Below are 25,633 nucleotides of genomic sequence, written 5' to 3'. Positions count from 1 at the left end.
TGTTGGTGGGATATACTAGTTGCAATCATGACTTGATAAATTGGATTGTGACAATGTTATTATAACTAGTATAGGTTAGTAAGAGGCTTAGGACTTGTATTCTAATATTTTAAATTATGTTTGAGATGAGGTTTCTAGGTTGTTAAGTAGATTGTTTAAAAAATATTATAGATTGTAGGAAAGCCTGTAACCATAATACTCTATTAAATAGATAGTTTTGATTAACCAAAATGGTATTGGTGTGTTACTGTAGGAATGATGTAATGCCACCTATTTTAATTTTGTAATCTATTGTTGTTTTTATTTAATTATGCTTTACTGTATGAATACCGAACTTCTTAAATGTAAGTGATGTTCAGTAGGGTCCCGAAATGAGTGGTTTCAATGAGATATCTAGGAATCATAAGTGTTGGGTGTAATTTCAAGTATATATTTATTTTGATGATTTTAGAAAGGTCATAATTTCTTATGATTTGAAGCATTATGTAATCTCTATCTAGTTCATGATGACATAATTTGTTACCCTAGATTGATCAATTAAAGATATCATGATAAGAAGTCACTTAAGACAATTGGTATTTTGAGATATTGTTGATGAATAATTAAGTTGAGGGATTTATAAACCACGTGAAAAATAAGTTTAGAATAACAAAAAATTACTAAAACATAGGGGAATAGGGGTAATAAAATGTTTGTATGATAGCATCATATTGGAAAAGACTTGGAAATGATTAAACTTAGAGTCTCTAGTAGGGCACCACTACATCAATGGATTCACTACTACAACAACGTTGTTGTAGAAATTATTTATTGCTTTCATGGCACTACTACAACAACGTAACTACAACGGTAAACCCATCGTAACAGAGACTCCTAGGTAGTAAGGAACTAGGTCGTCACCTATTTTGTGATATTTTCTGCTTCACAAAAATAACCTTGTCATTGAAAATACTTATGGATAGAAATAGTTACCCTACATAAATATCTAACTAATAAATTATGTAGTTAACATTTGATGAAGCTAGATGTCCTAAAAGAATGAAAAAATTAGTTTTTCGTTACATGTCCTAGACAGTGGCAACCAAAAATAAAAAATGGTAATAAACTAAGGGAAGGGGGAATAGTATAATATGTATCATGGGGGACCTAGTTGTGGCCTTACCATCTAAGAGTCTCAAGGCGTTAAAGCCCTTTACACTATTCATCCAAGGAAGGGGAACTCATCTTTATATTTCTTTTTCAGTGTTGGGAGCTTCTCATTAGGGGATTCTCACTTGAACATGACCTACCAGACCTTTCAAAACATAGACAACATATGGTATTTGGAGCCTCTCTTCCTCTTCTCCTCATAAATATCCTTTTTGAGCTCTGGAAAGGACTAAATCAAGTTAAATAGTGTTGTGGAGCTCGTAGGAGCCATATTTAGCGGAGGCAAAAAAGATTGCTCTATGTAACTCTACTTTCTAGCAAGTTTTACTTCTAAGTTTGGGATGCACATTATGATAAGGCCATTGGGTGAATTTATTTTGGGGCATTACCTTAATGCCTACCTCTGAATTTCTAATGAAAAAGATTCCTTAATTGAGTTTCAATATAAAGAAAAACTCTTTCTCATCAAGAACTAATGATCTAGAAAAAATATAATGAACATTAAAGGTAAAAATGATGCGTTAAAAGTAAAGCTCTTAAATCTCACTGAAAAATACTCTAAAAGAAATGCGCAAACTAATAACTCTTAGATTGATTTGGAAGATAAACATAAAATGTTTGGTTTATAACTTTCAACTTAACTTGAATGTGACAAGCTTCTTGAAAAAATGTTTATTGAAACAATTGAAGAACTAAGCAAATCTCTCTAATGGACTTCTTCTTCAAAAACTCGTCATAGGATAAATAATCTAAAAACTATCTCTAATAATGTTATTTATTTTCAAAGGAACTAGAATTCTTATGAACCTTATAGAAAATATATTTCTGTACCTGATAAGTATTTGTGCACTCACTCTTGCAAAAGAAACCACCACTGGAGTATTTTTTAGTCTTCCATAAATGATAGTAAGAGAAGCTGGAATTACGTTAAAAATATCAAATAATTCAAAGGATTAGGTCCCTTAATGAATAAATCTACTCTACCAGCCTAATCAAGATGAAACCTCATTAATCCCTTTTCTATGTTAATGGATAAAAGATTAACTGAGATCGTAAATCTAACCAACAATTATGTTTATAAGAGGGTGTGAGAGTAGGCAACCAATTGAGACTAAAACTATTCATGGATACTAGTTGCTCTAAGTATATGATTAATGAATGAAACCTTTTTTTCTCTCACTCAAGGAATTCTAGAAAGACAGTGTATCTTGTGGGGATAAGATGAAGACATCTGTGTCAAAAAAAATATAGTGAGACCTATTTCAATATTATGTATCGTAAAGAGGACTAAGACTGGTTGTTGAAGGCTCAGACTAATTAAATTGAACTAAAATCTATGTTATGTTTGGCTATAAGAAGAAGAAAGGTACATTAAGGAAAGTCTTAAATAATGTTTTAACTCAATTAATATACGTTTGCCCTTATATGCACTTGCAAAATACATTTTGATCAAGAGTGGGAATATGTTTTCAAATTCTATAAGAGGGAAATTCAACATAAGAAAAAGCAACCAGGTCTCTCTCGTTAGGTAGTATCCTTGTATTATCTTTAGAAAATGAATTGTGCACGTAAGACATGTAATTTTTTCTCCTACCTTTCCTAAAAATGTAATTTCCTTGCTTTTTCTATTGAAATATCATCTCTCATTTATGAGGAGATATGTAACTTTCCTGAGCTTAAAACAAATGTCATCCCTTCATCCATTATAGTATCTACTCCTCAATATCTAGAAATTTTTAAGATCAAAATCCTCAAATCCTTTAGTTTTGTAATCTTGTTCTCTGTGTTCTAATGATATATATTTCCTCAATCTCTTTAACAATGTATTATTATCATCTAAGAGCATCACCACCCCCTCATCCCTAATCTCATATATAGTAGAAAGATATGTCTTGTCACTCTCATGCCCATTGATGTTTTTCACAATACATAGCAACAAGTTTCTAGAAAAATGTTAGGAGACATAGTAGAAGTGAATATTGGGGATTAAGAACCTGAAGTTTCATGTATAGAGAATTATCTTTGAACATAGTCCTTGAAAACCTGCTATAGTCATAAGTTTATGTTAAGCTCGATGATATACTTGTTTGAACTTAAGGATCCCTAGTATAAGATTTATTGTAATAAATAGGGATGTTTGCAATATTTCATTCTTAGACCCTTCCAGTACTTTAATGACTTTGTTTACCTTTGCTATCATATTTGATTTTAATTTTTTTCTCTGTTTATTATGTTGTTGGGCCCAAGGCCTTTGTTATGATACCCATTGGACACAAAGTTAGTTCACTATGCCTTGAATGATTGGCGTATTAGTTTATAGATGCTTATAGTTGTATTATTTTGATACAATTGTTTTCATACATAAATCTATATATTCTTACTCTTATCTATTGGTAAGACTTTAGTTTTGTCTATTATTTTCTAAAAAGGGATCTTGTTCCCACCTTTACTTTTAAAATAGATTCTTAAATGGACGTCATAACACTCTTATTACTGTTCTATGACGTATTAAACTAAGAATACTACTTTGGAAACTCAGACTAAGGGAAATTTTAATCCATTTTTGGTCCACTCATTTATCACCATTTACTTACTTTGGTTGAGGGAGATTCTGACCATTTGTACATTAATCTACCATTATAGTCTGAAATACAATCTCGATACTAAATTTCTATTTATGTAGTCTGAATGCAATTTTGAGCAATTATAATACTCTTACTTCTCCCTAATATATTATAGAGTCTATTTTTTATGATTTGTTAATGGAAGTCTTGATTCAGGACCAAGTTTATCTATGGATATCTTCTGTCCCTAATGGGTCCCTATATTTGACAACCACGTGCTAAGAAGGGATACCCTATAGGTCCTACATTTTGAGCCGGTAAGCCAAAAAGGTGTATATACTTGCTATGATGTTACACACCCTTGGTATAATAGTATTAGATTTACCATGCATTCATTCGTTCATATGCATCATCTATCACTAGTATAATTATTTGGTCCCTTTATCTATTGGCCTTATAGGGAGATGGATAGTTATAGGCTATGCTACTGGTTTCTGAGGGATTATTTGTACATTTTGGGATTATGGAAGACCGGCTAGGTTATTGTTTGTCTAAGATTATCGAATTGCTTAATTACATTGATTATTATAGTAGAGATTTATATTGGTAACATTGTTATCAAACTATCTTATGGATAATCATATTTTTGGTTCAATGTTCTGAATAAGTTAGAGCTAAATTCCTTCTTTGAAATAACACTTGTGCTATATATGATATTAGGCTAGCTATCTAGGCTATTAGGATTGCTCCCTTAGGTTAGTACCTTTATGTCTAGTAATCGATCTAGTACTCTTTCATTTCCATTTCTTTTTAAATATTTCCTTCTATATATTGGTTCTTTCTCATACTAGTATTATATATGCTCTTACTTCACTATACTGTTGTATATTATCTCAATCCCTAGCTATTTAAAGCGTATAACACTCTTTCATGTTATGAAAAAATTATGCTAGTTTATACTTACCTTTCTTTTATTCCTATTGTGTTTTCTTCCTTAGTTAGTTGCATGTATAGTATATTAATGCCTTCCATAACATTTATACTTGTATTATTCTTGGAGCTCAATTGACTAATGCCTATTGATTACCTCGTGTTGGTACTTATACTTCAATTTCATCTTACATATCATCTTATGAGTTCTTGCCACTAATGTGTGCATTTTGTAGACTTGTCATCAATTGGTGACTTAGGGGGAGCTTCTAGGATACGAAGTTATTTGTTCTCTCTCACTTCTATTAGATTTATCTTTATGTTGTATTATCGCGATAGTTCAACATATATATATATATATAAATATTTTACGTTTACCTTGCACTCTTGTTTTCTTACAATCTTTTATATTGGGGAGCGTTTACTTTCTTCTAGACTCTTTTGTCCTTTTAATTAGTTTGTTCTTCCATTTCTCTATTTAGCCTATTACTCACTATGTGGGGTTATGGGTTGGCGTACGTATTGGAGGGCTATATTTGCTTCCCTCATATCGTGATAAATTGGATTGCGACGGTGTTATTATAGCTAGTAGAGGTCAATAAGAGATGTTGGACATGTATTCTAATATTATAAGTTATGTTTGAGATGAGGTCTCTAGGTTTTTAAGTAGATTGTTGTACGGAATATTATAGATTTTAGTATAGTTGGTAAACATAATAGACTCTTGAATATATTATTTTTATTTACCAAAAGGTTATTGGTATGTTACTGCAGGAATGATGTAGTGCCATCTTTTTTCATTTTGTGATTTATTGTTGTTTTTATTTTATTTATGCTTTACGGTATGTAGACCAAATTTCTTATGTGTAAGTTTTTTCCAATTGTGTAAGGAGTTGAGTGGTTTCAATAAGATATCTATGAATTATAAGTGTTGGGTGTAATTTCAAGTAAATCATTTAGATGATCTAAGAATGGTCATAATTTCTTAGGATTTGAAGCATTCTGTAATCTCCATGTAGTTCTTGATGACATAATTGGATACCCTAGCTTGATCAATCAAAAATATCATGATAAAAAGTCACTTATGGTAATTTGTATTTTCAGATATTGTTGATGCATAATTAAGTTGAGGTATTATAAACCACGTGAAAAATAGGTTTAGAATAACAAATAATTACTAAAACATAGGGGAATAAGAATAGTAAAGTTTTTGTAGGATAGAATCATATTAGAAAAGACATAGAACTGATTAGAGTTGGAGTCTCTGGTAAGGAACCACTACAACAGTGGATTCACCGCTATAGCAACATTGCTATAGTATCTCTATGTTACCCCTATAGCACTGCTATAACAACGTTACTACAATGGTAAAACTATCATTACAGAAACTCCCAGGTAGTTAGCAACTAGGTCGTCACCTATTTTGTGATATTTTGTGCTTCACAAAAATAAGCCTATAAAAATATTTATATAAAAAATTTAGTTACATTTGATGAAGTTAGATGTCCTAAAAGAATGAAAAAATTGTTGTTTATTTACATGTCCCAAATAGCGACAACCCAAAATCAGAAATAGTAATTAACTAGGGGCAGGGGTATAATTTAATATGCATCATAGGGGACCTAGCAGTCGCCTTACAATCTAAGAGTCTCAAGGCATTAACACCCTTGCACCATTCATCCAAAGAAGGAGAACTCCCGGACATCTTTCTTTTTCAGCATTGGGAGCTTTCCATTAGGGGCTACACATTTGAACTTGACCTACATGACCTCCAAAAACTTTGCCACATGAGGTATTCTGAGCCTTTCTTCTTCTTATGTTCATAAATTGTAACGCTCCAAAATCTGATTCCAGGGATGCCACACGGTGCACCGAACTACAAGTAGTTCTGAGCTAACCCTGGCTACCTTTTTCTAAATCTGAATCTCAATTTTGGGAAGGTATGAATGAAAAATCATAATAAATGCAGAAACTGTCTGAATTATCTTGGTGTATTTGAATCATATTAATCTCAAAAGTCTAGGAAAATAAATATTGAAAATCTGAATATTGTAACTGAGATCTAAAACTGGATTTAGTAGTCCGACAATCCTCTACTAACTGAATTTAGAGAGTCACTGGCATAGGTCCCCAGCAGACTCAAACTGTCTGAAATGAATACAGAAAGATCTATTAATAAACAGAAAATATGAATAACTAAGTCCCCAAAATATGAGGACTCACCAAATACAGAGATGTAGATGAGATACTCAAAAATCACTTGAGCTGCTGAGGCTGAGCACCTGAACCTATATTATGAGACAATGTAGCACATAGAAAAAAATATGGATCAATACTTTGATGATGTACTGAGCATATGGGGGTGTATATAATAAGTGAGCAATATCATCAGAAGTTATAATATCATGCTTGATAAATGTAAATGACTCACATAGGATTGAGGAAAATTTGAAATCTGAAGATTATAAATCATAAATAATAAAGCATATACTGTAAATCTTTTGAGCCATTACACTTAATTCTAAATTCTGCATTCTGTTCTTAATCTCAAATCTTATAGGCTAAGTAAAATCTGAAAACTTATTCAGAAAATCTTTACTATTAGGGAGGTTCACTTAACCAACATAAACCATGTAAGCTACATAGAGTCCACTATTTTGACCTCCTAAGAAAGAAACCTCACGTTGGGAGATGTGTCATACTCTTGCCATGGAGTATAACCTAATCCAGGTGAACAATCACAAGCTAAAACTATTATCCATATAGAAATGGGAAAATCTGATAATCTGTACCTATATTGGTTTCGTAGTTCTGTGGAGGATTGGGCACGCTAATCCCACACTTCTCGCTTGGTGCTAAATACTACTCCCTTCTTAATCTGTATGCTCAAACTATTGAAAATCCACTTTTAAAATTAACATAAGGGCTCATATGGAAAACCAAACATTCATTTATATGAGTAAATCTGTAAATAAAGATAATTCTAAGTTTTGTAATTGTACTAATCTGTAAAGTAGATTCCAAAGCTAATCCAATGATCAAAAGATCAAAGCTTTTCTGAAAAATTGAAAATAATATGTTCATAAGATGCTTGAAGCATCATCATCCTTGGAAAAATAATTTAAGTCTTAGGGTAGTAACCCATGCATCAATCTCATGGTAAATCATCATAATAATCATGCTTGATAATGTAAATAGTGATAAAACAACTCAAAATCCAGAAATTTCAGCAATATGCATAAAAATATGAACATGAGCATGGAATTCAACTTCTAAATCATTGGAAATATCATAAGCTTGTAAATAATAATAATGGGTATAAACCATACCTTGAATTTCATGGGAAATCATATAAAATTCAGTAAATTTAAATTTAAAATAAGTTTTAGGCACAAGGACGAAAGAATTTTCCTTGTTCATAACCCCACATACCTCAATTGCTGATCTAGATGCTAAAACTTGAATCTTGGATCTTTATTGATGTTTTGGAGATGACTTCTTAGAGTTCGTGAATTGGAAATTCTCAATTATTAATTGCTGTGGAGAATTAATGGAAAAATTTGGATTTCTTGGGGGGTAAGCTTGATGAAATAGGGTTTTGCTTGAGAGAGATTTGATGAAAAGTGGATGTAAAGTACTCTGGTGGGGTTTAATTCATTCTTTAGGACGGATTAGGGGCTGGGGATTTACCAAAATACCCCTCTTAAACTCATAAACAAAACTGAAAAATGACAAATCCTAAGTTTTGGCCTTGGCGCAACGCTCCACTATCGCGCCAAACCACTAGGAATAAACACGGTGGCGCGATGTGGCGGTATCACGTTGCCACCGTGGATGGGACTTGGAAGTTTTGTGCGATGCGCAAATATCGTGAACCCTCAATAGAATTGGACAATTAGGGATTTGGCCCTCTCTGTGACAAACCAATATCACGGAGGGCCACTGGAAATTGAAAAATATCATTTAAACCTTCTCCGCGATGCCTAATGACCTAAATGACGATGTTTTACAAATAGAACTTAGATAGCCATAACTACTTCACTGATTGTCGAATTTAGGTGAATTTGGTATTGGTGGAAAACTTATTCAATTTCCCACACAATGGGAAGTCTAAATCTGAATAATTACACATGAAATAAATAGTATTCAGTTCGGAAGCTATCCCTTAACATTCTAGGGACTAATTTAAGATAAGAAGGTACGGGGTATTACAATATCTCCCCCTTGGAAACATTCATCCTCAAATGTTACTAGTTAGACTAAGAATACTAACAAAATCTGAGATTATAAGCTATCATGCACAACTAAAATAAACTAAGCGACTGAATCTAAATAATTCTAAGCTTCTGAGTAATTCTGGGAGTGCATGAACTTACATGAGGATAACTATATAGATGAATATATGAATAGAAAAGAATTATATCAAAGGGAAAGTATTACCTTCATCCAAATCTGGGTTTGTGGAGAAGAGGTGAGAGTACTTGGCTCGCACATCTGCTTCTGCTTCCCAAGTGGCACCCACAACAGACTAATTCCGCCAAAGAACTTTGACCAAGGTAACTTTTTTATTCCTCATTCTATGGACCTGATGAATCAAAATCTCAACTAGGATAAATATTGTTCTGAATATCTGATCTTTCTAAAGGAACTACAATGGTGCAGTCACCGATGCACTTCTTAAGCAGAGAAACGTGGAATACAGGATGAACGGCTGACAAATATGCCGGTAAATCAAGCTCATAAGCTACTTTCCCAACACGACTCAAAATTCTATATGAGCCAATATGCTGGGGACTAATTTTTTCCTTCTTGCCAAATCTCTTCACCCCTTTCATGGGTGAAATCGTCAGGTACACTGAATCTCCAACATCAAACTCAAGGTCCCTTCTTCTCATATCTGCATAGGATTTTTAAAGACTCTGATCTATTTTCGATCCTTCTCTAATCAACTTAACTTTCGCCATACCTTTAAACACTACATCAGGCCTAAAAAAAGTGGCCTCACCCACTTCAAACCAACCTATGGGTGATCTACACTCCTCCTATAAATAGCCTCAAGCGGGGCCATCTGGATGCCAAAATGGTAACTATTATTATATGCAAACTCAATCAATGTCAAATGCTCATTCTAACTACCTTTGAAATCAAGAACATAAGCTCTCAACATTTCCTCTTGAGTTTAGATGGTCCTCTCTGCGTGACTATATATCTGAGGGTGGAAAGCTGAACTAAGATTGACTTGAGTACCAAAACCCTTCTGAAAGGCTTGCCAAAATTTGGAAGTAAACTGAGTACTCCTATCTGAGATGATAGACAAGGGAACTCCATGTAATCTGACTAACTCTTGGATATACAACTTAGCATTATTCTTAGCTGTATAGGATGTATAAACTAGCAAGAAATACACTGACTTAGTCTATCTATCTACAACAACCAAAAATGAATCATGATGATGACGCAAATGGGGTAAACTAGTCACAAAGTCCAGATTCACTTTTTCCCACTTCCAAGTAGGGATGCCAAACCCTTGCTACATACCAGCAGGTCTATGGTGCTCTACCTTAACCTGTTGATAAGTTTCACACTTAGCTATAAATGTCGCTATGTCCCTCTTCATACCACTCTGCCAAAATATTTCCTGCAAATTATGGTACATCTTGGTAGTACCTGGATGAATAGAATAACACGTACGATGCGATTCATCTATAATCCGCTGTCTCAACCCATCAACACATGGCATACACAATCTACTTTGATATCTCATTATGCCATCTCCCCTTTAGGAGAAAAATTTTACTTTTTGGATTTTGACTGACTCTTTTAGTTTGACCAAACTAAAATCCATATCTTTCTTCTCCTTCACCTCTGAAACTAGGGAAGATTCTGAACTACTCTAAACCCATACATCCACTTCAGCTGAATCAGCCAACCTAATATCCAATCTAACTAAACAATAAACTTCTCAAGCTAACTCTTTCTTATTATTCTCCACATAAGCTACACTATCCATAGACAATCTACTAAGGGCATCTGACACTACATTAGCATTGCTCGGATGATACAACACCCTTATGTCATAATCCTTCAATAATTCTAACCTTTTTCTCTAATGAGGATTCAACTCCCGCTTGGTAAACACATATTACAAACTTTTTTGGTCCATGAATACATCAACATGTACACCATATAGATAATGTCTAAAGATTTTCAAAGGAAACACCAAAACAGCTAATTCCAGATCACGGGTTAGGTAATTCATTTTATGAGGCTTAATCTGTCTAGAGGCATAGGCTCTGACCTTACCTTTTTTCATCAACACACAATCCATACCAACTCTGGAGGTATCATAATAAAAAACAAAACCATCTCGTGTACCCCTCAGGGTTTTTATTCAAAATAATTTCATAGCTACCAAGGCATTACCATTTAACTATTCAAAACCATCCAAAATATTCAAAAGCATTTAAATCAATCCAAATCCATTTAAACCAATTTATGGTTCCATTACCAAATCATAACGGGCAATAGTATCAATGAAATTCAACAATAGAGTGAAACATTCTCATAGGTATTTTGTCAAACTTTTTGAAGGCATACCTTTATCAAGACCCAAACCAAAGCATAAATCATCAAGTTTAGGGTTACCTATGACCCATTTGTTAACCCACAACTAAAAATCACCTACATATGAAAACCACTACCAAAAGATATGAAAACATAGTTTAAACCAAGAGTAAACAATACTCAATAATATACATCCAAAACCCTCAACATTGATTTTCAAAACCATAATTTAAGATTCATAATAAAAGTTTAAAACACACTAAACCATTACTTTAGTTGGATATAACAATGAGGGTAGAAGACATTCCGTATACAAAACTTGACTTTTGAGCTCATTGAAGAACACTTGTTGAAAACCTAGCCTCAATCTTTAAGAAAGTGTTTAGAGAGAGTATTCAGAGTGTTTTGATCTTTTGATTAGTGTAATGAGTGGCCACAACATGATATATAATTTGGGTACATAAGGGTTTTGTGGTATGAAATCTACAAAATACCCCCAGCTTAAAAGTTAAAATTATGTACGTAGGATTGTCCGACCACTCTCCTTTGCCATACCCTAAGGTACGAGTGGTACCATAACTCATACCCTTGACCTAAATATGAACCTCCAAACTAATCATCATATGACAACAAATGCAAAAATCGTACCCTAAGGTACTAGAAGTACCCCTATCCCAAATCTTGGACAAATTTAACTAGGCTAATCAATAAGTATAATACAACTTGGCATCATATACCCTGTATCCTTCCATATGACTAGTATGATGTGTAGTCATATCTTGGTTAGAAACCAACCCCAAACATATTTCCTAACATATGAGAGAGAGGTATATAGCCATACCCTAGAAAAGAACTTATACCTTTAAGTTGTACCTTGTCAAGAGTAGTTAACGTAGAAATTTATTCTAGCAGTCCAAGTTTAAGGTATTTCAGCCTTGTTCCCTATATCGTAATATGATATATATATCTATATTTATATGTATGTATATACATTTGATTATATGCATTGGTTTTTAATGATTTTGAAATATTGATCATGACATTATATTATTCTTATCCTTGAGTGACATGCTAGTGTTTACCTTACTAACTTTCTCCAAATGTTGTGTCCCTACCTGATGCAGTCACTAAAGCTACTTCTACTTTTTATATGAAGAGTTAGGTCGATTTCCTCAATTTGTTGGTTATTTGTGTTGTGGTGTAGTGGTGAGCTTCTATTCCCATAAGGATTAGGTATTTCACCTACTCACATTCTTAGATTTGAGTGTATAGTTACTTCATTTTTATTAATATTATCAGTTTTATTTTTAGTATCATATGTTAGAGTCGAGGACATATCCTAACTAAGACTAGTTTTGGTTCTTTTTTTAGAAGGCTTTGTTTAAATTACTGTGGACTTAGGTGGTATTGGTTGGTTGATTTTGCCAGTTGTTGTTAATGGATCATAGAAGTATCTTTTATTCTTTAAATTTATCTTGTTATGTATTTAGAATTCATCTGATAATTAGTATATCGTATTTTTAGGTAATGTGTAGTAGGGGTGGTCTCTAGTCCACGTGGGACATGAGATGCCCATCATGCCCAGGCCTTAGTTTGGGTAATGATAGAGATGGTATCTGATCCTAGGTTTTGTATCATTGGGTGCAGAATAAAACCATGTCAAGTAGAGTCTCATTTATGAGTGTGTAGTATGCTACAATTATAAGGGAGAGGCTATGAGGAATTTATGAATATTTCCCTTTCTTATTGTTCAAATTCAAGCTATAGAGTCTAAGGTCTTGAATCCATTCTAATTTTCGTATGTTTTATTTTCATATCATGCCTCCTAGAAGATCTGATGTTCTTGTAAACTCATTTGTCCCATCTGAGGTCAATGTGGACAGTGCTCATCCAACCCAAGAGTTCAGCCCCAGTAGAGGGTCTCTAATTTTGATTACCCTGAGGGAGCTCCAATGGTTCCCCCTATTCTTTCTAAAGTGGAGGGTGTAAAATTTGCAACTTATCATTTGAAGGATGTGCAATATAAATGGTATATGGAGTGGGACTAGTCTAGGGGTAATGATTCCTAGTTGACTTTGTGGGATGATTTCTCTAGTGCTTTCCTTGATTCCATCTTTACTCAGAAGTTGAGGAAGGAAAAGGATAAGGAATTTATAAATCTAAAGCAAGGCGGGATGTCAGTGAAAGAGTATGCCTTGAAGTTTCATCTGTTGTTGCATTATGCTCTTACATTGATATCTAGCATGAGGGCTATAATAAGGAAGTTTACGTTAGGGTTGTCCTATTAGTTGATCATGGATAGCAATGAAGCTATGTTGAACAAGGATATGAACATCTCTAGACTTGTGGTGTATATGAAATAAGTAGAAAGAGAAAAGAAAAAAAAAGTGGAGAAGAGTGAAAGGTAGAATATCGAATTAGGGTAGAGGACATCACCAATATGGTAGTGACAGTGGAAAATAGTCAAAGAAGAAGTGGAGCAATTCTGGTTCCTACTCTACAGCTAGTGCTCTCTATTCGAATTTGTAAGGTGATCATCGTTCTTAGCATGATAGTGGGTTTAAAGCACCAGGGTCCTAGCTTTAGGCTAGCAGAGCCTAGTCAATTCCATCGCACCCATGTAGATTCTGTGGTCAGGTACAACATGGCGTTTGTGCATAAGAGAGGAATAAGTGTTTTAAATATGGTTAGATTTTTCATATACAGAGGGATATTCCTTCTAAGGTTTATTCTGGGGCAAATAAGATTTTTATTTGTGCTTCATATTCTTTCACATCAAAGGGTGTTACTTCTACTTTTAGCTCTAACACTAGTCGGAATCGTCTGTATGCTCTCATCACCCCCAAGATTCTGAGGAGTCCCCTTATGTTATTACTGTTATGCTTAAAATATTCTCTTGTGATATATATTGTCTACTATTTCTAGGATCTAGTCTCTCTTATATGACTCCTTATGTGGCTATCCATTTTGGCTTTGATCTTGAGTGTATTTCGGCCCTTTTTATTATGTCCACCCTAATGAGTGACTCTATAGTTTCTAGAAAGGTCTGTAGGGATTGTGTGATGTCGGTCCATGGTAAGGAGACCTTGGTGGATCTAATTGTTTTGTACATGTTAGTCTTTGATGTGATTTAGGGATAGATTGGTTACATTCGTTCTATGCATCTCTTGTTTTTCGAACCCAAAGGGTCAATTTTCATTTCCCTAATGAGATGGTAATCAAATGGGAAATTAGTTCCTTAGTACCTAAAGAAAGGTTTAGTTCGTATATTAGAGACTATAAATTAGTCTCTAAAGGGTGCCTCTATCAGTTATTACATATTACTATCCTAGATCCAAAGGTCCTTAATTGTAGACTGTCCCTGTGGTCTATAAATTCCCGAGGTATTTCTTGATGATCTTCTTGGTATTCCATCTAATAGAAAAATTAATTTTCGGATTTATCTTATTCTATAAACTCATCCTATCTTTATCCCTCTTTATAGGATGGCTCAGGCTGAGTTGAATGAACTCAAGAAGTAGTTGAAATATCTTTTGGATAAGGGTTTTATCTGCCCTAGTGTGTCTCATAGTGTTCTTTTGTTCTTTTCATGCATAATAAGGATTGTTTTATTCGGATGTGTATTGATTACCGCCAAATTAATAAGGTGACTGTGAAGAATAAATATCCCCTTTTAAGAATTGATGATCTATGTGATCATCTTCAAGGTGCTAAGTTTTTTTCTATGATTGATCTTTGGTCAGTTTTCTATTAGTTGAATATTAGGGAGGCAAATATCCTTAAGACTACCTTTCAAACTCTGTATGGTCATTTTGAGTTCGTGGTGGTGTCCTTTGGTTTAACCAATGCCCCGATCACATTTATGGATCTTATGTATTTGATTTTCCATTAGTTCTTGGACTTATTTTTCATAATAGTTCTTGGACTTATTTTTCACAATCTTTATTCATGGTATTTTGGTGTATTCCAAGAGTGAGGTAGATCATCCTGATCACCTCCTTCTTATGATGCAGACCCTTAAGGTGTAGCAATTATATGCTAAGTTCTCTAAGTGTGAGTTCTGGTTGAGTGTTGCAACTTATCTTGGTCATGTTGCTTCTAGTGAAGGGATCATGGTGGATACAATAAAGGTTGTGGTGGTTAATAAGTTCCCTAAACCCACAACTCCAATTGACATTCGAAGCTTCTTGGGTTTAGCCGGCTATTATATAATATTTGTGGAGAGTTTGTCTTTTATTACTACTGTATCAACTAAGTTGACTCAAAAGAAGGTAAAATTCTTATTTTTTGATGCCTATGAGGGTTGTTTTGACAAGTTAAAGGATTAGATGACTTCGGCTCTAATATTGACTCTACATGAGGGCACAAAGGGTTTTTTGCCTTTTATGATATGTTTCTTATGGGATTGGGCTACGTGTTGATACACCATTGCAAGGTGGCTGCTTATGCTTCTAGACAATTGAAAGTTCATGAGAAGAATTATTCAACTCACAATTTGGAATTGGTAGTTGTGGTTTTACATTAAAAATCTGGCTGAATTATTTATATAGGGTCCAGGTTGATATTTATTTTGCTCATAAGAGCTTGCAATACGTGTTCACCCTGAAAGAATTAAATCTTAGGAAAAGGAGATATCTTGAGTTGGTTAAGGACTATGACATGAGTTTTCACTATCATCAAGGTAAAGTTAACGTGGTTACTGATGCTCTTAGTAGGATGTTTGTAGGAAGCTTGCCTCATATGGATAAAGAGAAGTGGGATTTTGTAAAGGATATTAACTATTTTGATAATCTAAGATTTTTTTTATTAGATTTCTATAATGGTGGTGAGATTGTTCAAGAGGTGGCAAGGTCATCTGTTGGTCCTGAGGCGAAGGAGAAGCAAGTGTCGGTATCTATTTGGATGCATATCAAGAATGATGTAGGTAGGCAGAAAGTGATGGTATTTTAAGGTACCAAGCTAGATATTATGTCCCCAATATTGATTGGTTATGAAGAATAGTTTTGGTCTAAGCTTATGAGTTGCATTATACTGTCCCTCCTGGTTCGACAAAAATGCATCATGATATTAAGGAAATTTATTGGTGGAACAATATAAACAAGGATATGGCCAATTATGTAGCTAAGTGCATGGAATGTTATCAAGTGAAGGTGGGCACTTGAGTCCTGGTAGGTGGACTTAAGAGATTGAGTTGCCGGTGTAGAAATAAGAGATAATTAATATGTAATTTGTTACTTGTCTTTTGTGGTCTTGCCAACAGTTTGATTTTATTTGGGTCATGGTAGATAGGATGACTAAGTCTGCCAACTTTTTTCCAGTAAGGACTAATTTCTCTTTAGAGTATTATGCCAAGTTGTTCATTGAAGAGATTGTGAAGTTGCATGGTACTCCAGTTTCCATCATATTTGATCGGGGTACCCAGTTCTCATCTTACTTTTAGAGGTCCTACCATTGAGTTTTAGGGACTAAGGTATCCCTTAGTACAACTTTTTAACTGCAGACGGATGAGAAAGTGGAAAGGACAATTCAGGTTTTTAAAGATATGCTTTGAGTTTGTGTATTTGAATTTTGTGGTGTTTGGGTTGAACACCTACCTCTTACAGAATTTACCTACAATAATAGTTATCACTATAGCATTGGTATGGCTCCGTTTGAGGCCTTACATAGTACGTGGTGTATATCTCCTATTGGTTTGTTTAAGGTCTATGAAATTAAGTTGTTTGGACCTGATTTGGCTTACCTGACCATAAAGAAGATAAAGGAAATTCAAGATTGGCTTAAGACCACTCAATATCGCCTGTAACACCCCAAGAGTACACCCTGGGTGCCACACGATGCTTACAGTCCCGAGAGACCACAAGTTAACCCATGAGCTAGTACCTGCTGTGAGGATTAAATAATATAATAACATATACGAAAGAACAACTAATGAGCCATAAGGTTTTAGCAACTAAAAACAATACTGAATCATGAATCTGGAAAGTAATTGTCTAAAACTGATAAAATAAAGATTTACTAAATGACTATTTGAAATGTTTGAAAGCCTCAAAACTAACTGAATATGAGTTGATGGGACAGGCCCCAACTTACTCCAACTAACTACTGAACTGAAAGCATGAAATAAAATAGTCTGTCCTTGAAATATAAGGACTCACCACTGCTACATCTAATGGTCTGGGAAGTCTATGCACGATTCGAGAACGAGTTATCCGTACCTATGATATGATACATCATAGCAAAAGAAAAGAGTATGCGATCAGTACTTTGAATGTACTGGTATGCTAAATGATGTAGGCTGATATGCATAGTTTCATCAACATGAATAATAATTGTTTGAATATATATATGTATAGCATGAAGAACTGTATAGAATGCATGAAATCTGTATGTATTAAAGATGCATGAAATTTGTATATACTAAGGATGCATGAAATCTGTAAATATTGAGGATGTATGAAATCTGTAAATATAAAGGGTGCATGACCAAGCATATAACATGTTCTGAAGATAATCTATAAATATCGAAGTAATGAAATCTGATAACTGAATTACTAATATTTATATTTTGTGGTCAAGGGAGTGAAGCTGATTTACAGAACTGATTACTGGACTGAGACTGTGGGAGGTATCATCTAACCGACATGCCCCAATCTGAGATAATCAAGGTCTAAACTGTAATCCTAGTTTGAAGGGTGTCAGCACTGTGCCACAGGTACTAACACTGTTTGTGTGGATGCACTATACTGATGTTTTATTCCAAAGTACTAAGGGCGTCAAGCCTAAACTAATGAGTGAACACTACGAGGTAGTCAAGCCTAATCTGATGGGTGACTTCTTATATTCTATGTTGGCTATGTAGTTCTTGAGTATAGAGGTTGTTTCTAACGAATCTGCCTATTTGAAGGGGAAGCCGCCATCCCTTCACTCGCTCGGTGTTAAATCCTACTCCCAACCAAACTGACTCGAAATGCTGAATTGCTCTAAGTTTAACTGATTCTGATGACTGAATAAACTTATAATTCTCATACATATTCTGAAACTATTTTGAAGAAACTGAAACTAGGTAAACAACTATGTTTTTGGGTATTCATAACCCCAAAGACTCAATAGCACTAATAGTAAAATAGTACTTAATCTTGGAGGACATTACATGAAAACTTTTATCAAATATTCATTCTTTCTAAGCATTTTATCAAATACCTGATAGTCATAGTTTAAGATAATCATGGGAATAATATGAAACTTGGAGTAATAGTATGATTTCGACATCAATAACACTTAATCATGATTTAAATCAGTGAATAACAACATTAGAACATGTGGATTCATATAAACAACAACAATTTCATGTAAACATAGTATAGAACTGCATTACATGGGAGTTCATTGTTAAAATTACAATTTAAATTCATAATAACTTGTAAAGATCACAACTTTAAATTTAAATGACGATACTTGGACTCCATGGGTGGAAGTAACATATGGATGAACACGTAACATACCTGGGTTGATGAATTGGTGAGAGTTGATGGTGAATTTCCTTAGATTTGATCTTGAATTTTGAAGTCTAGGGTTTATTATTTTGGGAGAGAGTGATTTCAATTTGGGGTAAATTGTTAAAAGTGATGTAAAAGTGGTATTTAGGAACTTAAATCCCATGTTTGGACTAAATAAGGTAAAGGAAAAAGACTTAAAAGCCTTGGGAAAATTGAAACTCAAACTGGAAACTAGAAATCTCAATTTTTGACACCCGGCGTGATGCGATATAATTGCGTCGGGCCACTGGAAAAAGGACAATCCCCATTTTGTCCAACGGCACAAAGCAGTGCTATCGCGTGTGCTAGTGGAAAAGATACTTTTGAACTGGCATTTTAGTGCGACGCGGCGCCATTGCGGTGCCTCGATGGAAAATGACAACTGCAAAATGACCCATCGACGCGACGTGGTTCTTAGCGCTATGACACACTGGAAAAGGATGAACACTATTTTAAGGTCACTGAGACGCAGTGCTGCTCGTATTAATCTACTACTTTCACTAAAAGTGGCATAACTTCTCACCCGAATATCGGATATGGGCCAAATTTGTATCGTTGTAAATCTAATGCAATTTCCCTCAAATTTGTAGGTCTTTAACTGGATAATTCTAAGTAGAGTAAAAGATATGCTTTTTGGAAGTTGACCAACGCAACATTCTTATAAAAAATTTCAATCGATAAGGATTATTTTGATTCATCTAATAGCTGGGAATTATTTGGGGCCTTAATATACCTCAAAACTAACTCATAAAACTTGAAAAGAACAATAATGTACTATGCATGAGCTTGCAACATAACTCTAGTATTGGTTTGGATTTTAGGGGTATTACAATATCTCCCCCTTGGGAACGTTCATTCTCGAATGAGACTGGTTAAGCTAAATCACTCAAGAACTGAGATTACATATAGTAATATACGTGATGAAAATATAAGTACATGACAGAGTTTAAAACATGACATATGACAGAACTGGTTCTGTGAATGCATGACTGATATGAGAATGATATGCAGCTGAAATTGAGCATGGAAAAGAGAAATTCTATGAAGGTTTTTACCTTCAGCTGAGTCTGGGTTCGTCGAAAAAATATGAGGGTACTTGGTCCGTATATCTTCTTCTTCTTTCCAAGTGGGTCCCTCAAGGGACTGATTTCTCCAAAGAACTTTGACTAGGGGAACTTCTTTGTTCCAGAGTCTACGAACTTGACGATCAAGAATTTTGACTACAATTTCCTCGTAGAAAATACTATTCCTAACATCTATGCTCTCTAAAGGGACGACTATAGCTGGGTCTCCAATACGCTTCTTTAATAAAGAGATATAGAATACTGGGTGCACTGATGCAAAGTCTGCAGGCAACTCAAGCTAATAAGCCACCTTTCTAAAATGACATAAAATCCTATAAGGGCGAACATATCAGTGACTAACCTTCCCCTTCTTACCAAAACTCTTCACTCCCTTCATAGGAGATATCTTTAGATAAAAGAAATCACCAATCTAAAACTCAAGATCTTACCTTTCCACATATGTATGTTATTTTTGTTAGCTTTGTTTGCCTTAATCCTCTCCCTAATCAGCTGTACTTTCTCTAAAGCATCAAATACCTAGTCAGGCTCTATCAAAGCGGTTTCTCCTACCTCAAACCAGCCAATCAGAGATCAACATATCTTTCTATATAGAGCCTTAAATGGAGCCATTTAAATACTAGAATGATAGTTGTTATTATACGCAAATTCAATCAAAGGAAACTGACCATCCTAACTGCCCTTAAGTCGTCTGCACATGCTCTCAACATACCCTCAAGGGTCTAAAAGATTCTTTCTTCTTAACCACCTATCTGAGGGTGAAAGGCTATATTGAGGTGGAGTTGGGTACCAAGATCCTTCTGAAAAGCTTTCCTAAAATAAAAGGTAAACTGATTACCTTTATCTAAGATGATAGAAAATAGAACACCATGCAATCTAACCATCTCTCTGAGATAGAGCTTGGAATAGTCCTCAGCTTAATATAAAGTATAGACTGGCAAGAAATGAGCTGATTTGGTCATCTTGTCTACAATGCTCCAAATCGAATCATGTTGACGACGAGAACAAGGCAAACCTGTCACAAAATCTATGTTCACTTCCTCCCACTTCAAAGTGGAATACTGAACTCCTGCATAGACCCACTAGGCTTCTGATTTTCAATCTTAACCTGCTGACATATGGAGTACCTAGCTACAAAATCTGCAATATCTCTCTTCATCCCACTCCACCATAGATTTCCCATAAATTATTATACATCTTCGTGGCCCTTGGATGAATCGAGTAATGCAGACCATGCATTTTTGCAAGAATTTGTTGTTTTAATTCATCAACACATGACACATATAATATACTATGGAAACACAACACATCATCTCCCCCTTGGGATAAAACCTCTACTTTGTGATCTCTGACTGACTCCTTTGGCTTCACAAAACTAGGATCCCTATCTTGCTTTTCTTTTACTTTGGCAACCAGGAAAGATTCTGAACTATTCTGAATCCAAACACTAGACTCAGCTGAATCGACCAAATGAACACCGAATCTAGCAAGATGATGAACTTATCTAACTAAATTCTTCTTTTCACCCTCAACATGAGTAACACTAACAATAGACAATCTACTAAGAAATCTACCACTACATTAGCTTTGCTCGGGTGATACAAAACAATTATATTATAATCTTTCAACAATTCTAACCATCTCCTCTAATGCAGATTGAAATTTTTCTGCGAAAACATATACTGCAAGCTTTTATGATCTATGAATATATCAACATTCACCCCATAAAAATAGTGCCCCTAAATCTTTAAGGCAAACCCAACACCTGCTAACTCAAGATCATGGGTAGGGTAATTTTCTTCATGATGATTAAGTTGTCTAGATACATATGCTAGAACCTTACCCCTCTGAATTAAAACACATCCCAACCCAACTCAAAAAGCATCACAGTACACAAAAACCCCATCTAAACCATCTAGTAATGTCAAAATTTGGGTTGTAGTGAGTGGAGTCTTTTAACTCCTAAAAACTCTTCTCACAAGAATTTGACCACTGAAACTTAACTTTATTCTAAGTTAATCTAGACATGGGGGACACAATACATGGAAATCCTTTAATAAACCATCAGTAATATCCAACCAAACCCAAGAAACTCTTGATATCCGATAGAGAGATGGGAATGTGTAGTTTCTGACCGCCTCGATCTTATGAGGATCAACTCTTTATATCTGATGGAGAGATTAGGAAAGCTACTAATCTTAGAAAAAATTTGTACTTACAGAATTTAGCAAACAACTAATATGCTCTAAGAGTCTGCAATACTATACTGAGGTGGTCTGCATGATTATTTTAACTACAGGAATAGACAAGGATGTCATCAATGAAGACTATGATGAACATGTCCAAGTACTACTTGAACACTCGGTTCAACAAGTCCATAAAATATGTTGGGCCTTCTTGAGACCGAAGGACATGACTAGAAACTTGAAGTGACCATACCAAGCTCTAAAAGTTATTTTCAAAATGTCACATTCTCTAAATCTGAGCTGATGATAGCCGGATTTAAGGTCTATCTTAGAAAAATAATTGGCACCCTGAAATTGGTCGAACAAATCATCAATTATGGGAAGTGGATACTTATTTTTTATTTTGACATTGTTCAATTAATGGTAGTCAATACACATTCTAAGAGAACCATTGTTCTTATGCTCGAATAGGACTGGTTCGCCCTACGGGGAGACACTGGGCCTAATAATTCCCTTATTTAAGAGATCTTTCAATTGTTCTTTAAACTATTTTAGTTCATCTAGAGACATTATATATGGAAGGATAGAGACAGGCTGAATATCTTGACTAAGGTCTATTCTGAAGTCAATTTCCCTCTCGGGAGGAACTCCAAGAAGATCCTCAGGGAACATATCTTAAAATTCCCTTACTACTAAAACTAACTTAAGATTAAGAGTCTTAGAATTAAAGTCTTTAACTCGGACAAATGGTAAGTACACCCCTTGGATATCATCTTTCATGCTCTAAGGTACGATACAAGATGACCCATAAGAGTTGTAGTACTACCCCTCTATTCAAGGACTTGTTCATTTGGAAACTGAGAATGAACTATTCTATTTCTACAATCAACTTAAGTATATCATGAGTGGAGCAAATCTATGCTAAGAATGATGTTAAAATACGTCATCTTTAACTCCACAAGATCAACTAAAGTAACTAAAGGTCACACTATCTATTTTGACACTGACCAATGGTAGCACTAAAAGCGGCACTCTGCTAAGTTGGGTGGTCGACTGGAACTGAAGACTGATAGGACTATTCTTGTTGGTACAAATCCCTACCTTTTTGAGCAACTAGTCGACACTCCTAAATCTGATGCCCAGGCTTGCCACACCCAATGTATACATCACTGTTAGCTCTACACTTACCGTTATGGTTACTACCATATTTCTCACAAAGAGGATTTATACAACCACTATTAACACTGCCTTGGGACTTAGAGCCTGGTGCCCTATACCGATTATGATTTTTGAACATGGGTACTAGGGAACTAGCTGAAGATGGATCTAGGATTGAAGTCATCTAACAGAACTAAGAATGATTACGACTTTTTGACATTGGCTGATTGAAACTAAAGCTACCTATTCTAGCCTTCTTGTTCTCCCTTTCTTTTTCCTTAGTCTTCTGCTCCTTAATTTATTAAGCATGGACCACAAAACTAGATGATTCTATGTCCTTAATTAGCATTATGGCTCTACACTACATGACCATACTATCAGAAATACCAGACATAAACTTACTCACCTTAGATCTATTATCAGCTACCACAATAGGAGCATACCTAGACAACTGAGTAAACATGATGGAATACTCTTTCATACTTAAGTTGCCCAGCCTTAAGTTAATAATATCTAACACCTTTTCTTATCTCAACTCCAACGGGAAGAACCTATCTCAGAAGGTAGTAACAAACTATTCCCACTCTATAGTCCTACATTTGCACCTCTATCTACCTTTCTTTACTTAAACTATGTATGAGCCACATCTTTCAATTGATAGGCAGCCAACTCAGTACTCTCACTAGTATTTACCCGCATAATATCTATTACCTTCTATGCCATTTCTAAGAACTCCTACGGATTCTCTTCAGATTTGGATCCCAAAAATAGAGGAGGATTTATTTGAGTGAAGTCCCAAATACTAGCTGTGGCAGTATCGGCCACTGGGTTGTCATGAAGAGTGGCTATCTGAGCATTCTGAGCCACTACAAAATTGGCTAGAGTAGAGAATGCAGCCCTAAACTCTGTATGAGAAACATGCTCATTCAGGGGATCTTCCTGAATGGGCGGCAGTGCTGGATGGTTTAAATTTCTTTTTTAGTTTGTATTTTTAGGAGGCATGTTCTATAATTTAAATGAAGAATAAATTAGATTGATAGTTTAACTTGAGCTCATACTCAGTCACATGATATAAACATTGAAAGAAGGGAAACTTTTCCTAAGATGGCTCATAGCCTATTAAGTGTGGCACGCTTTACACCTATGCACAAGACTCTACTTGATGTGGCTTTTAGACTTCCTAGGATACTTTAAAACCTTAGGCTATGATATTAAGTTTTTAATGCCCCGAGAATACACCCTGGGCACTACACGGTGCTTATAGTCTCAAGGGACCATAAGCTAACCCATGAGCTGGTACCTGATGTGAGCACTAAATAATGTAATAACATATATGGAAGAACAACTTATAAGCCATAAGGTTTTAGCAATGGAAGACAATATTGAATCATGAATATGGAAAACAACTATCTTAACTGATAAAATAAAGATAAACTAACTATCTAAAATGTCTTAAAGCCTCTAAACTGACTGAATATGAGTTGATGGGACAGGCCCCAACTAACTAATGAACTAAAATAATGGAATAAAATAGTCTGTCCTCAAAATATAAGGGCTCACCCCTACTAGGACTGATGGTCGGGGGAGTCTATGCGCGATCCGAGAACTAGTCGTTTTAACTTATGATATGATACATCATAGCACAAGAAGAGAGTATGCGATCAGTACTTTGAATGTACAACTATGGTAAATAAGGTGGGCTGGTATGCATGGTTTCATGAACATGAATAATAATTGTCTGAATATATATATGTATAGCATGAAGTACTGAATATAAAGGATGAAACCTGTAAGTACTAAAGATGCGTGAAATTTGTAAATACTATTGATGTATGAAATTTGTAAATACTGAGGGTGCATGGAATTTGTAAATACTTAGGATGCATGACCAAGCATATAACATGTTTTGAAGATAATCTCTAAATACCAAAGTACTTAAATCTGATAACTAAATTACTTATATTTGTATGTTATGGTTAAGCAAATGAAACTGAATTAAGCCTAATCTAACAGGTAACTCCTCTTATCCTATGCTGGCTACATAGTTCTAGAGTACAGAGACTGCTGCTAACAACTCTGCCTATCTGGCGAGGAAGCCGCCATCCCTGCACTCACTCGGTGCTAAATCCTACTCCTAATTGAACTGACTCAAAATGATAAATTGTTCTAAGTTTAACTGATTTTAATGACTGACTAAACCTATAATGCTCATACATATTCTGAAACTATTCAGAAGATATTGATACTAGGTAAACAGCTAAGTTATCAAGTATTCATAACCCCCAAGACTTAATAGCAATAATAGTAAAATCTTACTTATGCTTTGAGGACATAACATGAAAGCTTTCATGAAATATTCATTATTATAGGATCTTTGTCAAACACTTGATATTCATAGTTTAATCTTATCACGGGAATAGTTTGCAAATTGGAGTAAGAGCAGGATTTTGACATAAAAATACTTA

Source organism: Capsicum annuum, chromosome 9 (genome assembly GCF_002878395.1).
Source record: "Capsicum annuum cultivar UCD-10X-F1 chromosome 9, UCD10Xv1.1, whole genome shotgun sequence".
Taxonomy (NCBI): Eukaryota; Viridiplantae; Streptophyta; class Magnoliopsida; order Solanales; family Solanaceae; genus Capsicum; species Capsicum annuum.
The sequence above is the reverse complement of the archived record's forward strand: the minus strand, read 5'-3'. Positions refer to the sequence as shown.